Here is a 15,093-nt window from a genome sequence, read left to right as displayed (position 1 = left end):
TTTTAAGGTTAAAATGGGCCGCCCCATGTGAGGGATGAGTGTAGCTTTGGGATATGTGCCATTTACGCAGGGGTCAGAGTGCAGGAAGCGAAAGAAAGCGAGCGAGCAGAGTTTACCGTAATTGAGCTGTCAGTATTCTGCTGTGTCGCTACACCTCATGTTGCCACAGAAATGAGAAAAACATTTTTATAAAAAAAATCTTATTTTCCACTACAGACCTCTATTATTTATTTCATTGCCTTCCCTTGTCTCTGTCAGAGTGGTTCTGATGGGGTTAATAAAATAGGTGTCCAGGGTCTCAACTTCTACATTACACATTCTGTTTTCAGCCAAGGACAAAACAGCGTCTTGGATTCACAACTGGCCTCCTTCAATCGATGTATCCATGTCAATATGTTTACCCAGTGCTCCATTCTTTACATATCTCCGTTGCTCGCATTCCTCCCAGAGCTGAGCGACCTACATGCCTGTCAGAGCGATTTGCTAAGAAAGCAGAGTTGTTTGGATGGCTCACCATCTCATTGTCTCTCAGTAAATGTATTTTTTCAGTAAATCCCTCCTTTCAGAGGCAGGATATGAAATCATAGTGAATGTAAAGCAGTGTCAGGCTGAGGAAAATCCCCATCTAATGAACTTGTGCACCCGTGGCCACCTGTCTTACATCGTAAAGCTCGACACACACATCGACTGCTTAATGCTAATGCTGTGACTTACAACAGACTCTTTCAGGGGAAACAGAACGAGAGAGTGTCATGGCATGAGTGTTGAGTGTTGAGTAAATCCTTGCCAAACAATCAGAGGCGGCTGTAGCCACAAATCTTGTCTGGAAAGTCTGGAATGTCAGTTAGTGTAAGAAGAACATCATGGAAGCTACTGTATGCATGGAAGTCAAACTTTCTATTTCTCTCCTTGTGTCCCAGCGCCCAGTGCTCCTCCTCAGCAGGGTGACGGTCCTCACGGTGGGCAATCAGAACAGCACATCCATCAGTATCTCCTGGGGACCCTCCTCCTGCTGAACATCAGAATGGCATCATCCAGGAATATAAGGTAAATGCCACGTGACTCCATCAGAAACACCCAACAAACACGTGCAACTTAATAAATATCCAAATAGACTTGCACCCTTAATTCTGAGAAAAAAGTTATATTATGTTATGTTATAATTATTATTATATTATATTATATTATATTATATTATATTATATTATATTAAAGAAGAAAAAATGTTTATGGTGATGTTGTAAAAATCTGCAATAGTATCTATAGAGTTGAAAGTTTGAGTCCCACATGGGTCAATTTCCATTTTTTCTAAGCATTTAATACATTTGAGACCATGGACCACATAACCAGTCATAAGGGTTTTTTTTTTTTTTACATTTAAATGTATACATGATCTGAAATATGAATAAATAAGCTTTCCATTGATGTATGGCTTGTTAGAATACAACAATATTTCTCCGAGATGCATACAACTATTTGAAAATCTGGAATCTGAGGATGCAAAAAAAAATCTAAATATTCAGACAAATCGCCTTTGAAGTCCTCAAATGAAGTCCTTAGCAATGCATATTACTAATCAAAAATTACATTTTGATATATTTACGGTAGGACATTTTAAAATATATTAATGGAACATGATCATTACTTAATATCTATCCTAAGAAAAATCTATAATGTTAACCCATTCGATCCATTGTATGCTATTGCTACAAATATACCTGTGCTACTTATGACTGGTTTTGTGCTTCAGGGTTACATTTGAGGATATTTTAAGGGGCTAAGCTCATTAAATATGTGTACAATAAGTAGTTTTAGATAGAAGCACACAATAGATGGACTGTTTACATTTAGTTTTTTTTTTATGTGCCTCATTTATGAAACACAAGCAGAACAGATTTCTCTATAAACTGTCTATAAATCCCTTCATACATAAATAGCTGTACTGAATTGAAACAATTTACATAAAAATGGTTTTACGAGTACTTTACACAAAATCATTTTCTGTTAATGAGGCCCCAATCATCCAAAATGACTTTTTTACAGATAATCTGCTATTTTCTCTCTCTCTCTCTCTCTCTTTCTCAGATCTGGCTGTTTAGGGAACGAGACCCGTTTCCATGTAAATAAGACTGTGGACGCAGCCATCCGCTCAGTGGGTGGTGGGGGGTCTCCAGGCGGGGGTCCAGTATCGGGTGGAGGTGGCCGCCAGCACCAGCGCTGGGGTGGGGGGTGAAGAGCGAACCACAAACCATCATTATTGGTATGGGACATCTTTTGGTTTCGATAACCTTTACTGTCACACTGCATCTGCCTTTTATCTGTGATGGGCAGAAATATCTTAAAGCTCACTATTCATTGGATGGATTTGAGCGGGATCGCCAAAATCCAAATTAAATCTCACGGTCAAGGTTTTTTGCCAGGTCTTTGGGTGTTTACAGCGTGAGTTATGTGAGTTGTAGCAGGTTGTGACTGGTTTGACCCGTAAGTGATGATTTGGCCGGTGACATGCCCTTATTCCAAAAATGTCAAGCCACTATCCATCTTCACACACAGCCAGGGGCTGATAGACTATTTATCAAGATTGCAGTTTGTGTCCTACCAGTGTTTGAAAAAAAAAAGAAAAAAAAAAGGCTGGTTTAACTACAAGACAACATTTAAAAAATCTTTTCAATATGATAATAAAATATAATTGTAAAAAATGCAAATTAAAAATTTTTCTAATAATTATGATGGTCTTTTTATTAGCTATTTATTAGCTATTATTATAAATAGTTAATGCACTCATCACTTTTTTTTTTTTTTTTTTTTTTTTTTTTGCTAAGGTGGGACATGTGGGCAGGGTAAGTAATTTTTATATTTTTTCATTCAATCGAATCCAAAAGTATAATAATATATACTATAAATACTGTTTTGTGTTTTTATACAGCATTTTCTGTATTTATTTAAGTTTCTTATTTTATATTTCTGCTTAGAGGTGGTGGGACATGTGGGCGGAGTTATAATTCCGTCCAATCCAATTTTAAAAGGATAAAAAACAAGTCTCACCTTACATAATTTTTGCCAAACATTGAAATTATGTCACATTGAAGAAATTAAATGTGCTGTAAATACGGTTTGGTGTTATTGATGCAACATTTTGTGTTATTTGAGTTTCTTTTATTATATTTTTGCTGAGGTGGGACATTTGGGCTAAAGTCTATAAGTAGTATTAACCAAGTCTCATCTGACATTATTACTGATAAATATTGTATTCATATCAGATTATGGAAATTAAATGTAATGTAAATACAGTTTTTGTGTTATTTGAACACGTTTTGTGTTATTTAGGTTATTTTTTGTTATATATTTTTGCTAACGTGGGAATGTGGGCGGAGTTAAGTAATATTAACCAATGATATAAGTCTAACATATTCCATCCAATCAAATCCTAAAGGATAATAAAAGTCTCATCTTACATTATTACTGATGAATGTTGAAATAATATCACATTAAGGAAATTAAATGTGCAGTAAATATTGTTTATGTTATGTTTTTGCTGAGGTGGGACATATGGGCAGGGTTAAGTAATATCAACTAATAATATTTATAGTCTAACATGATTCCATCCATTCAGATCTCAAAAGATAATAAAATCTCACATTATTTTGATGAATGTTGAAATAACATGGCATTAAGGAAATTAAATGTGATATAAAACTTTCCGTGTTATTTATACAACATTTTGCATTTTAGTTTTTTTTTTTTTCTGTTGTGTTCACTGAAGTAACGCTAAAGATCAAGGTGATGCACTTTTAACGCTCTAGTTGAGTTGATTAAATTCTGTGCTGATGTTCACTGGAGCACGAGGGTTTTTCTCGTGCTATTAAACTCATTTAGAAGCTCACTCACAATGTTCAGTTTACCAAATAGCGGTTTTCTCTTGCGTGCGTGTGTGTGTCCATGTAGGTAAAGACTTCCGGGATGTGATCATGAGCAGGAACAACAGCATCTCGGAGCAGATCACGGACGTGGTGAAGCAGCCGGCCTTCATCGCGGGCATCGGAGGGGGCCTGCTGGGTCATTCTGATGGGCTTCAGCATCTGGCTCTACTGGAGGAGAAAGAAGAGAAAGGGTCTCAGCAATTACGCAGGTAGAGACCCGATCCGCTTGAGCTACACACGGTGGCGATTGTTTTCAGATGGCATGGGAAGCACGACTTCCCATAAATGCAAAAAATACAAATATTGTTAGCTTTTTAGCAAATTAAACCATGACCCATAGAAACTGGGCTATTTATTTGAATGAAGAAAAGAGTGATGTTCACTGGATAAGAGGCTCTAAAGTGCCGTTTTGTGTCCTTATTTGCATTATTAAAGCTTTTGAATGAGACATATTCGGCTTTCAATCAATGTGTTTTCATCCCAGGATCCCCGAAAAGCATAAAAAAAAAGAATTGTTGGGTGGTTTTTCCTTCTGTGAGCAAAGACAGTAGTACAAAGTGATGTATTATTTTATAAATACATTTTCACTCTTTAGTAGTACTTAGAAGCAACATTGCAGATATATGATATCTGTGCTTCTCTACTATTTAAAAGCACCCGCCTCCACTGAAAAACACACTCTTTTGTTTTGTTTTTGTTCGCTTGCTCAATACACTTTATTTTAATTGTGTTTGTGTGTCTTCTGTGTTAGACTGTCTCGTTTCTTTGGCTGCTGTCTTGACTCTGATGGCATAACGCAAACCTTCGAACACACTCCAGTATGCATGCGAATAATCATGCACACGCGCAGAACCACACAAACCTTCCAAAGCCCGACTGAGCACTGCAGGCTTTTTAACACACCCTCTTCTCTGTCTTCTTGTTTTTGCAGTTCAGTCGTTCACCTTCACCCCTGCAGGTACTGTTCATTTGTCCCGTCTTTTCAAAACCCCCATCCCTTCTTCCTTTACTTTACACAATCAAGTCTCCCCTTCCCATGATTCAAGCTCAGAGGTCTTCAGATGATGCCCACCTGACTTTGTCAGCACATATAGAGAGTTAATCTGGCTCAAGGGTCTCAAACACAAATTATGGGACTGATCTAGGCAGTCTAAGGGGCCGTTCACATATCCCGCCTAAAACGCGTGGAAAACGCTAGGCGCGCCGCTTTTTCCTTCTTTCCAAAGCGCTCGGGCAGAAGTGCTCCTGAGGCGCCTGCCTTTGCTAAGCAACCATGACGTGCTCTCTCCATGAAGACGCGAAAATTTCAGCAAAGGATAAATGGATTTGCAGCACTGAAAATCGCTCACAGTAGCTCTGCTACTAAATTTATTTCAAAAATGGCAATCCATATACAACTATGATCAGCTGTTCCTTCATCTTGGCTGAGTTTTCAACGTTGGTACGGAAAATGATGAAGCTGATTGGTTAGTTCTTGTTACATGGCCGCGGTGCGCTTGCTGCATTCTGAAAGTTGAGATGTTTTTTAACTTGATGCGGTGCGGACGCGCCTGGAAAAAACTGGCGCTTCGCACCGCGTGCGCGTCACGACCGCGCCGCTTCCATTATGAGCGCGCAATGCGCATGCCTACATTGGAAATAACGAACTTGCGCGCGCGAAAGACGCGATATGTAAACGGCCCCTAAAAACTGTGCATTTATTCATTTTTTTATTTTTCTAAAATATCATAGAAACATATAATGTCATTTATCTATATATTATGCATTTGTGATATTATTTATTTAATTATTTAAAGATTTACCATATCTTTAAAGAATAATGTTCAAGGTCAAACTAAAGTGCAAGTATAGTGAACATAGATTTGTTGGCTGTTTTTACATGCCTTCATGAATGCTAACAGAGTCAGGTGGGCTGCAAGATCCTGCAGTTCTCCAGTTGTGTTTCTTTGTCCTTTTCTTCAGGTCATTTTTTTCAGTGGTGGTCACCTGTGCTGATCTTTTCATGTGGTTTTTCCATCTCATCTTTACCTTCCTTTTATTCTCCTGCTCTCTCTTTCTGACATTTTGTTTGTGCAGGTGTTGTGAATTGTTTTTGTTCTCCGCTCTTTGATTCATTCCTGTCTTTGTTATTAACCGCTTGAACAAACGTAGATGTGAGAATCAATTGTTCCCTCCATACGAGGGTGTTGACATGTTTTCTGAAGATTTTCTAGTTTCCCTCCTGTGATGTACTTTTAATCAGTATAGAAATCATGGACACATTCACTTTTATATGTATATGTTCAGTTTGCATTTTACTTTGTTTATTTATTTTTAATTTTATGTGCTTCTGTCATTTTTATTATCTTTTATTTATATATATTACTATTTAGGTTTAATTTATTTTATTTTATTTTATTAATGATAATATGCCTGAACAGTATGCATTTCAAATATTATAGTATGCTAAATTGTTATATGTGACTCTGGAGCACAAAACATTATCATTAGAATATCATTAGAATAATAAGTAAAGATCTTTTTGTAGATTTCCTACTGTAAACATATCAAAACTAAATGTTTGAGTAGTTATATACATTTCTAAGGACATTGTTACACATTGCTTCATTGCTTCATTTGGACAACTGAGGCAATTTCTCAATATTTTACCTCCCTTTAGATTCCAGATTTTCGAATAGTTGTATCACGGCCAAATATTGTCTTGTCCTAACAAACCATAAATCAGCGGAAAACTTATGTATTAAAAAATCTCAATTTCAAAAATATTTAGCCTCATGACTGGTTTTGTGGTCCAAGGTCACATATATGATCATGAATAAATAATAATACAACAATAAATAAAGCAATTTATATATTGTTAGGATACATATTCATTATCTTAAACAAAGTTCAACATTTTAATTATATTTAAATACATTTTCTTAAATGTTTTCTTAATTTTTGGCATCAATTTGTAAGCAAAAAAGAGATGGTTAATGTTAGATTATTGGATGCATTGCATTGAAGGATATTGTAGTGAAGATTGCATTGTTGTACCTTTTAGTAAATATAGTATTCATAAAATCAAGATTAGTGTACCATTCCAAACACAGTCCATCAAATATCATCCCATTTTGAAATACGGTCACGCTGCCATTGATTTTCCACTTTATGTTCACAATAGCAGAGAAATGTTTGTAATTCAATGGTTGGTTTGTCCGCAAGTTATGTGATCTATAGGAGATTCACAGACCTACCAGAGGTTAACCAGTGATGACCTGATCCAGTCACACGGTCGGCCACAATCACACTGTGAACTGATAACACAAAAAAGCAGAAAAATCACTCAGCGAGCCCAGGTTCCCTCCATGTCTCCTGGGAATTGTGTGCGGATTGAGGTGCGCTTTTATCTTGTAGGAGGGTTTCGCTCCAAACTTCATTACCGATGAAATCAGTCTCCCTGCAAAAGCGGACACCGCCGCACTCCACTTTTTCCCAAGATAAGAGTGTAAAAGTCAGCTGTCCGAGTCTTACGGTCTGGATTTCCCTTGACTTCATTTTAATGCACTCCAGTGGTCTCTTCTCACCACTGCTTGAGTGGGCTTCAAGGTTGCCGGCTCCCAGGGGCCCACATCTTTCTTGGTTTCTTGCTCCCATGTGCCGAGCAGATAAGTGTGGCATTCAGACGCATTACCGGCATGCCAGACCCCATATGTGTGACTCTCGTGAAGGCAGCAGCCCATGCTAGCGAGGGCAGCTTCTTGCGACGAGTGAAAAACGTTGGTTTATTCTTGTTTCCTGGAACCAAATTATCTTCATCTCATTGTTACGGTTCACTGCAAATCATGCAAACATTTCAGGGTTTATAGAATAAAGAAAGACAGCCGATTCAACAACGTTTTATGTTTAATTGTCAGTTGGGTGTAAGAGGTAAAAGTGAATACACCTGTTCACACAAACACCCACTTTCCTCCTTTAAACCTGTCATCGCCGCGAGGCTAAATCAAGTTGTGCTTGGACGGGAAGGAGGGATTTGATGGAATTTTTATACGGGCGATTTTGTCATGCCGCAGTAAATGCTTATTAAAGAGGAGTAATCAGTTTTCATATTGGAGAGAGTGCTTATCTGGAGCTCAGCCTAAAGCCAAGACCAGCGCCAGTCTACGGGCCACATCAAAGTGCCAGCAATGTGTCCTACTGTAGATAGGCACTTAACAGACCCGCACACACACATAGCGTCACATAAAATGGGTCCCTTGGGGAGAGAAAATACCTTCGGTGTTTGTTCTCAATTTACTGAAATGCCAGATTCTGGAATTAGCACGAATGCAAATAAATGCAACAAACAGCAGGCCCAGAGGAGATGTTTGGACTGTCTGTTTAACAGAAGAGGTGATGGATTGTTAACAGTGGAGAGAAAATGTCACTGATCTAATTCAGATTCTCTGCAGGGTGTGTAAACAGACCGGGAGTCACTCTGGATTAGTTTATGTGATATCTGTTAAATTAATGTGCATGCTTGAAAATTCTCAATGAGAACATTTCTTTATATTTATTTACTCACCTTCATGTCATTCCAAATCTATACGCATTTTATTATTATTATTCTTCTGTGGAACACAAAAGAAGATTTAAAAAGAAATGCATCCATGTTTTTTATACAAAAAGGCCAATAGGGTTCAGTATAGTTTTACACCACTTTGACATTTAGTAAATGGACAAAGGCTTTGGACGAAAGTGTTTTCAAATACACAGCTGATTTAGTCTCATTTTCATCAGTAATACATCTTTCCTTTTGCACCCTTTTTTTGTAAGTCACTTTCTTTCGGCAAGAATATTAAGGAAACACCCAGAGAAAATAGGATTTTGTGGAGATTAAATGACAAGATGCTTTGATTTCATACTTTTATTTTGCATGTTCATTTACAGCGTGCTATAAACAATTCAGTCACTCGTGAAAGATTACAGTGACACATACAGTATATGGAGACTTCTTCATTCCTTAATCAGTTCCAGCTGTTAATTTGGGATCATGTGTTAAAAAAAATTGAATTGTGATGAAAATAATGCTTAAGAGATTGATTTTGCTATGATGACTTAATCTCTCTCTCTTTCTCTCTCTCTCTCTCTTTGTTTTCTACCCTCTTTCTGACCCCAGTGACGTTCCAACGTGTTGATGGAGGCTTGATGAGCAACGGGAGGTAAGATTCCTGTCATCCGCTCTCTCGTTCCCCTTGTTTTTCCTTGGCATGCCACAAAACAGTGCTAGTTATTATCTTTGTGCCAATCACCTGCCTTTAACCTTCAAAGACCAGCCCCTCAATTCCAAACCTCATTCATATTCTGTCCATCATCCTCTGGAAGGTCATCATAACCATTATCCTCTACAAGGCAGTCGTCTTCCAGTGCGTACTCTGCTTTTAAGGGTTCACGCCATTGCTGCACTGTGAGAAATTCATCTTAAGAGATCCTGCGAATGGGAGTTATTGAAAGGTTGTTCCTATAGGTTTCCGTGAGGGTTCTTGCGACACACAACCGATTCTCATGGGTCAACAACTTGATTAACCTTCTAGAAGTCACAGTAGAGTACATCAGTGCGGAAAAAAAATCTTTGCATAACCATTAAAACGGTTCTTTCGAATATAAATAAAAATTGAATATAAAAAAAAAAATTATATAAAAAATATAGCTGCAAGCAGCGATGGCGGGCTCAAGCCACCAATGCCATAACCCCCCCCGTGGCATCAGGTAAACTGTGCCCAGCGGGCACATGCATTCACAATATCCCTCTGGCAGTGAGGTTTTAAAGGATACGGCAGTTAAAGGGTTAATCCGAATCATCTAGACTTTAAAATCACATTCACAGAACAATATATATATATATATATATATATATATATATATATATATATATATATATATATATATATATATATATATATATATATGTATATGTATATGTATATGTAAATATATGTATATATATATATATATAACTTTAGTAACACTGTACAATAAGATTTTATTTATAAACATTATGTTAACATGAACAATATTTATATAGCATTCATTCATGTCAGTTAATATTCCAAACTTAAACATGAAAACATAGTTTTATTGTGATTTTTTTTCCAAGTACATTTTACCAATTCCAAACCATATCAATCTTAATAACTACCATTATTTTTTATTTAATCATTTATGAGTGCTATACAATAGTCCAGGAAAGCTGGAAGAGAAAAACTCCTTGGGCCCTATCTTGCACCCAGCGCAATTGACTTTGTACACCGACGCATGTGTCATTCCTATTTTGCACCTGCGCAAAGCGCGCTTTTCCCTCCACAGAAGAACGTCGCTAAACTAGTGAATGAACTTGCGCTCCCTGGGCGGTTCAGCGCAAAAAAGGAGGCTTGTTCCGGCGCAAACAATCCCTGGTGCTATTTTGCTGTTCCATTAAACAATTGCGCCACTGACCAGAAAAAACCTAGTCTAAAGTCAAACGCGTTGTTCATTATGCTGTTTTAAGGGCGTAAGCTTGACCATAATGTATAGCGTGCACAACGCGCATACACTTTGCTCATGTAATCTACACAGATGCAACAGTTATTTTTGCAAATCATAAATTGTTACACTAAAAAAATATTAACACATGAGATGACGGAAATCATGATGCTATTTTGGGTGGGTTTCTCCCATCCTCATACAACACAACTTCTCTGTCTTTCACTGCTCTTACAAGAACATCAGTCTCCTCGGCTGTGAACCGCTCCTGGCGTGCGCCTGGTAAATACGCCATAATAGCAATCCATAATGGAACTTGCGCACCTGCTTTTAAAGGGAATGTTGGATGACGCTCTGATTGGTTTATTTCACGTTACGCCCAAACCACACCTATGAATAATGAAGCTACTTCAGACCAACCCATTTTAGATTTGCGCCGGGCGCAAGAGCCATTTATCCCGCCGGGAAAATAGCAACAGCGCCGAGACCCGCCCACAAAGTTACTTGCGCTTCGCGCTTTGACACTTGCGTTTCAGATCGTTTAAATAGGGCCCTTATATTCATGTGTGCAGATTTATTAGGCATGTTTTCTTTTACAGATGAAATGCGCTAAAATAGAGTTTTAACTCAAACTGTAAGGTCGAAAATTATGAAATACCCATGAGAAATATCAAACACAAATGCAATACAGAAATTGATAAGTTAAGACTTGACCATTGTACAAAAAATGCTGACTGGGTCATGAGGTCAGAAAAGAAGAAGAAAAAAGCAGGTCAAGAAGAACTGACAACACACACACACACACACACACACATTACCCACAGTGACAGTGGGACTGAGTGACATCAGATGTATGATAGTTTTTTAATTTTCTATCATCCATATAGTGTTGTAGAGTCATGAAACTATGCATATTTCCTCAGAATGACTTGTCTTCTATGTGTACATTTTTTTTGAAGTGTTTAGAAGCTGCACTTTAAAAAAATAAAAAGACATTTACTGGTTCCTTTTTTACTATTATTTCAAAAAATCACCACGACAAAACCATTCAAGCTATCCAAAATTCATTCACACCTGTTGTGTAAGATTAATTCTTTAAACAGTGGTAAAAGAGGATGTGGTGCTGATCCTTCAAGAGTCACTCAAAACGTATCTGTCCATAAAGCCTATAAAGAATTATTCTTAATATACAGTTCACAATACTTCAGCTTGTTATTCTAATTAAGTGAGGGTCACTTTATCAGTAAAATACATAAAATTCATATTATTTTTTTGAAAGATTTCTATAAATGATTTAAATTATACTCGTTTCTACAATAATTATTTAAAAGTAATTCTATAGCTCCCTCTGGTGGCCATTATTGGTACTAAGAATTGCAAGCTTGATTTATAAGTTATGATAGTTTTAATTTTATGCTGGCTCTTGAAAATGATAAAGCTATGAAACTTACTGTGCTTCCTTCAAATGATGACTTCTACTTATATAAAAAATTATGAAGAGTTAGAATGAAACATTTTAAAGATATAGTAAAATAACTATTGTATTTTTTATGTTACTTTAATACATCGCTATGGCCACACCATTTAAGCTATCCTAAACCCATTCACAATTTAACATCTCAGTATATTGGCTTCATGTTAAAAAAAGTTTGGTGTGAAATACTTGTGTCTTCTTGGAGGAGTATGAAATCATTTACAGGCTGATTTTATCATAAATCCACAATAGAATTTCTGAGTTCTGTATCAATCTGTGTTGTTGTTTGTTTATTTTTATTTATTTTTTTTTCATAGGAAGATAACTGATCCTTTACTCTCCTTCTTAATAAATGTGCTTATAAACCAAAAACAAGCTATTTATAGCTGTATTTATAAACTGCTTACTACTGACTATTAATATTGGGACAAGGCTTTATAAAGCATGAACTGACTATTTACTTTTTGAGTTTGAAATTATTATTTGCAGCACAAATAAGGTTTTTTAGGATTTTTAAAAATCCCTAAAACTGTCAGAAAAGGATAAGGCCTATTTCTATGTGAGTGGCTACATTTATTTGTTTTTATAACTATAATGCATAAACTATGAAATTATACAAAATGTATAAAAAAGTACAACAGCAATTGTTTTCCAATGTTTTTTATTAATTAATTATTATAATTTTTATTTGGGATTTACATTTAAAAAAATTAGCCTACTGCAATCATTCTAAACAGCTTGAATAAAACCTGTTAATATTTATTATAGACCACTGTAACTGTGTATAATCTAACAAACAAGTTTATTATGAAAATAAAAGTGTGTACAGAAGATAAATTGGACGATAAAGAAATTGCTAACAATAGTATAATAGAGCATGTTTTATGTTTTTAGGCGTTTAGATGCAGAAATGGACAAATAAAATGTAAAATAAAATGTAATTGATTTAATTAAATATAGATTAATTCTTGTTAGAGCAAAATAATAAATAAATACGTACACACATTAAAAAAGCAGCCAAGATGAATGAATTTCATTTTTTATATAGATTAAAATTTAAGACAGAAGCAGCTGGTATACACGGTCACTTAATATTCAAATCCAGTAGATCCACTTCAGATATATTTCTCAACAGTTTATGTTCACGTGGCTGTTTTCGTTTATAGTCGCCAAGCTATTATGTGTTTTGAAATAATCTTGTCCGTGATGTGTTCGTTCGTACGACGAAAGGCAGAATCATGCAGCTCGAGAGATATATGTTATTCTGCCAGTCGCGCTTTCAAATAGTCTTGCAGACTTAAACGGGTCACAAACACCTGCATTTAGCTCTTGTAGTGTTACAATGGGTTTATTGTGTGCATTTGTGGTAATATGTTATTTAAAAAAGCTCTTAAACAAGAATAAATTCGTTTGTTTTGAGCTCGACACTGTACGCGCTGATCGGAGGCGTGATTTCAGATAGGCAGCCACAAATATTTCATTTTCACACAAACAGTTCAAAAACATCTAAATGTAGCTCTTGGTGTGTTCTAATTGGTTGATAGTGTGATATCGCTGTAATAATTTATTTTTAAAAGCTTTAAAACAGGAATAAATTCGTTTTTTCTGAGCTCTTTACTCCAGACGCTCATGGTCACATCGGTGATTCATTTCTCCTATTTCTCACATATCTCTGGCCATAAATTATTTATCCATGAGCCCTGAACCGGTAATAATCAGATATGTTGGTTTAGCTTGTCAGTGTGAATTAAATCTAAGTATTTATTTGTATTTTTAACCGATTTAAAAGTGAAAGAAAAAGTCTGGTAATTGCACCTGTAGGGGCGCAATTTCTCTCAGACAATGGAAGTCTAAGCACACACACTCAAACAGAGGGACAGAGTGAGATGAGATGTCTGACAGTTTTTTAATTTTCTGTTATCCATACAGTGTTGTAAAGTCGTGAAACTATCCATATTTACTCAGAATTACTTTTTTTCTGTATGAAAAAAGGTTTTGAAGTGTTTGGAATTTAAAAATGCAGGACAATTAATAATTTCATTTTTACTGTCATTTAAAAAAATCACCACGACAAAACCGTTCAAGCTATCCAAAATCCATTGGCAATTTAAGTTGTTTAAAATGTTTTGGCATCATGTAGACAAAGTTTGGTGTGTATAGTGTTACTCTCCTCTGAGCAGTATGCATTAATTCACAGCTAAATGTAAAAAAAAAATCCACATTCAAATCAAAATAGCTGACTTCCTGTTGATCGTAGCTGATGACTGTGAATTAGAAAGTTGTCCGTCTTGATAAGAACAATTTATGTACCAAGTTTGGTGTCTGTAGCTAAAACTAACCCCCCCACTTTTGACAAAAGGTGGCGCTATAGAGTGCCTCATTCACGCCCTTTTAAAAGCTTTTGCCATTGTCTAGCTATCACTAATACTGATATGTGTTTTGAGTTTCATGTAAATCTGAGCTTGTTGTCTGCCTCAAACTCACCATAACAGAACATTCAAGTTTGACACGTTGCCATGGCAACACTATATCAGATATCAATATCCCCACAACAGATTTACATCGGCCGTGTTTTGTCATTATTCTGATGAAGTTTTAAGTAAATCGAGTAAAAATAAGATGCTGAATTCAAAGCATTTGGAAAATGACACACTTCCTGCTGCCAGTTGGTGGCGCTATAACGTTGACTCTTAATAGTCACATATATACAATCAGTATCATACAACGAACAAACCCATGAAGTTTGATCAAATTCAGGAAATGTATGTGGATGTTATTAGACATTTCCTGTTCCTCATTTCTCGCCATAAGTTCCACGCCTCGCCACGGGCAAACCGTTCGAGATATCAAAAATCCCCTCGCAATTTTTCATCCACAATGTCTTGAGATCATGTTCACCGAGTTTCGTGGCGAACGGGTTGAAAACCTCAGAGGAGTATTTCAAATTCCAGAGCATGCTTTTTTTAAACAGCCCTGAATAGCTGACTTCCTGTTGGGCGGAGCCTATGACATAAAGCGCGAAAGTTGTTCAGCTCAATGAGATCTATAAGTGTACTGAGTTTCATATAAATACATGCAAGTGTGTGTGAGCTATGGTTCAAGATTTCTGACTGTGTTCCAGGGGGCGCTGTAGAGCCCCTGTGCCACGCCCGGGTCCCAGCCTCTGCGGCGTCCTGATGGCCGCAGATTCCAATGTGTGTGCCAATTTTCAAGAGTTTT

General features: G+C 36.5%; 1 pseudogene; it reads left to right on the top strand.

The window, feature by feature from the left end:
* Positions 1–2,174: 2,174 nt before the first annotated feature.
* The window catches only part of LOC113071337 (roundabout homolog 2-like), a 39,244-nt pseudogene continuing 26,325 nt past the window's right edge, over positions 2,175–15,093 (top strand).

The sequence above is a fragment of the Carassius auratus genome, unplaced genomic scaffold, assembly GCF_003368295.1.
Source record: "Carassius auratus strain Wakin unplaced genomic scaffold, ASM336829v1 scaf_tig00007135, whole genome shotgun sequence".
NCBI classification, from domain to species: Eukaryota; Metazoa; Chordata; class Actinopteri; order Cypriniformes; family Cyprinidae; genus Carassius; species Carassius auratus.
The sequence above is the reverse complement of the archived record's forward strand: the minus strand, read 5'-3'. Positions and strand labels throughout refer to the sequence as shown.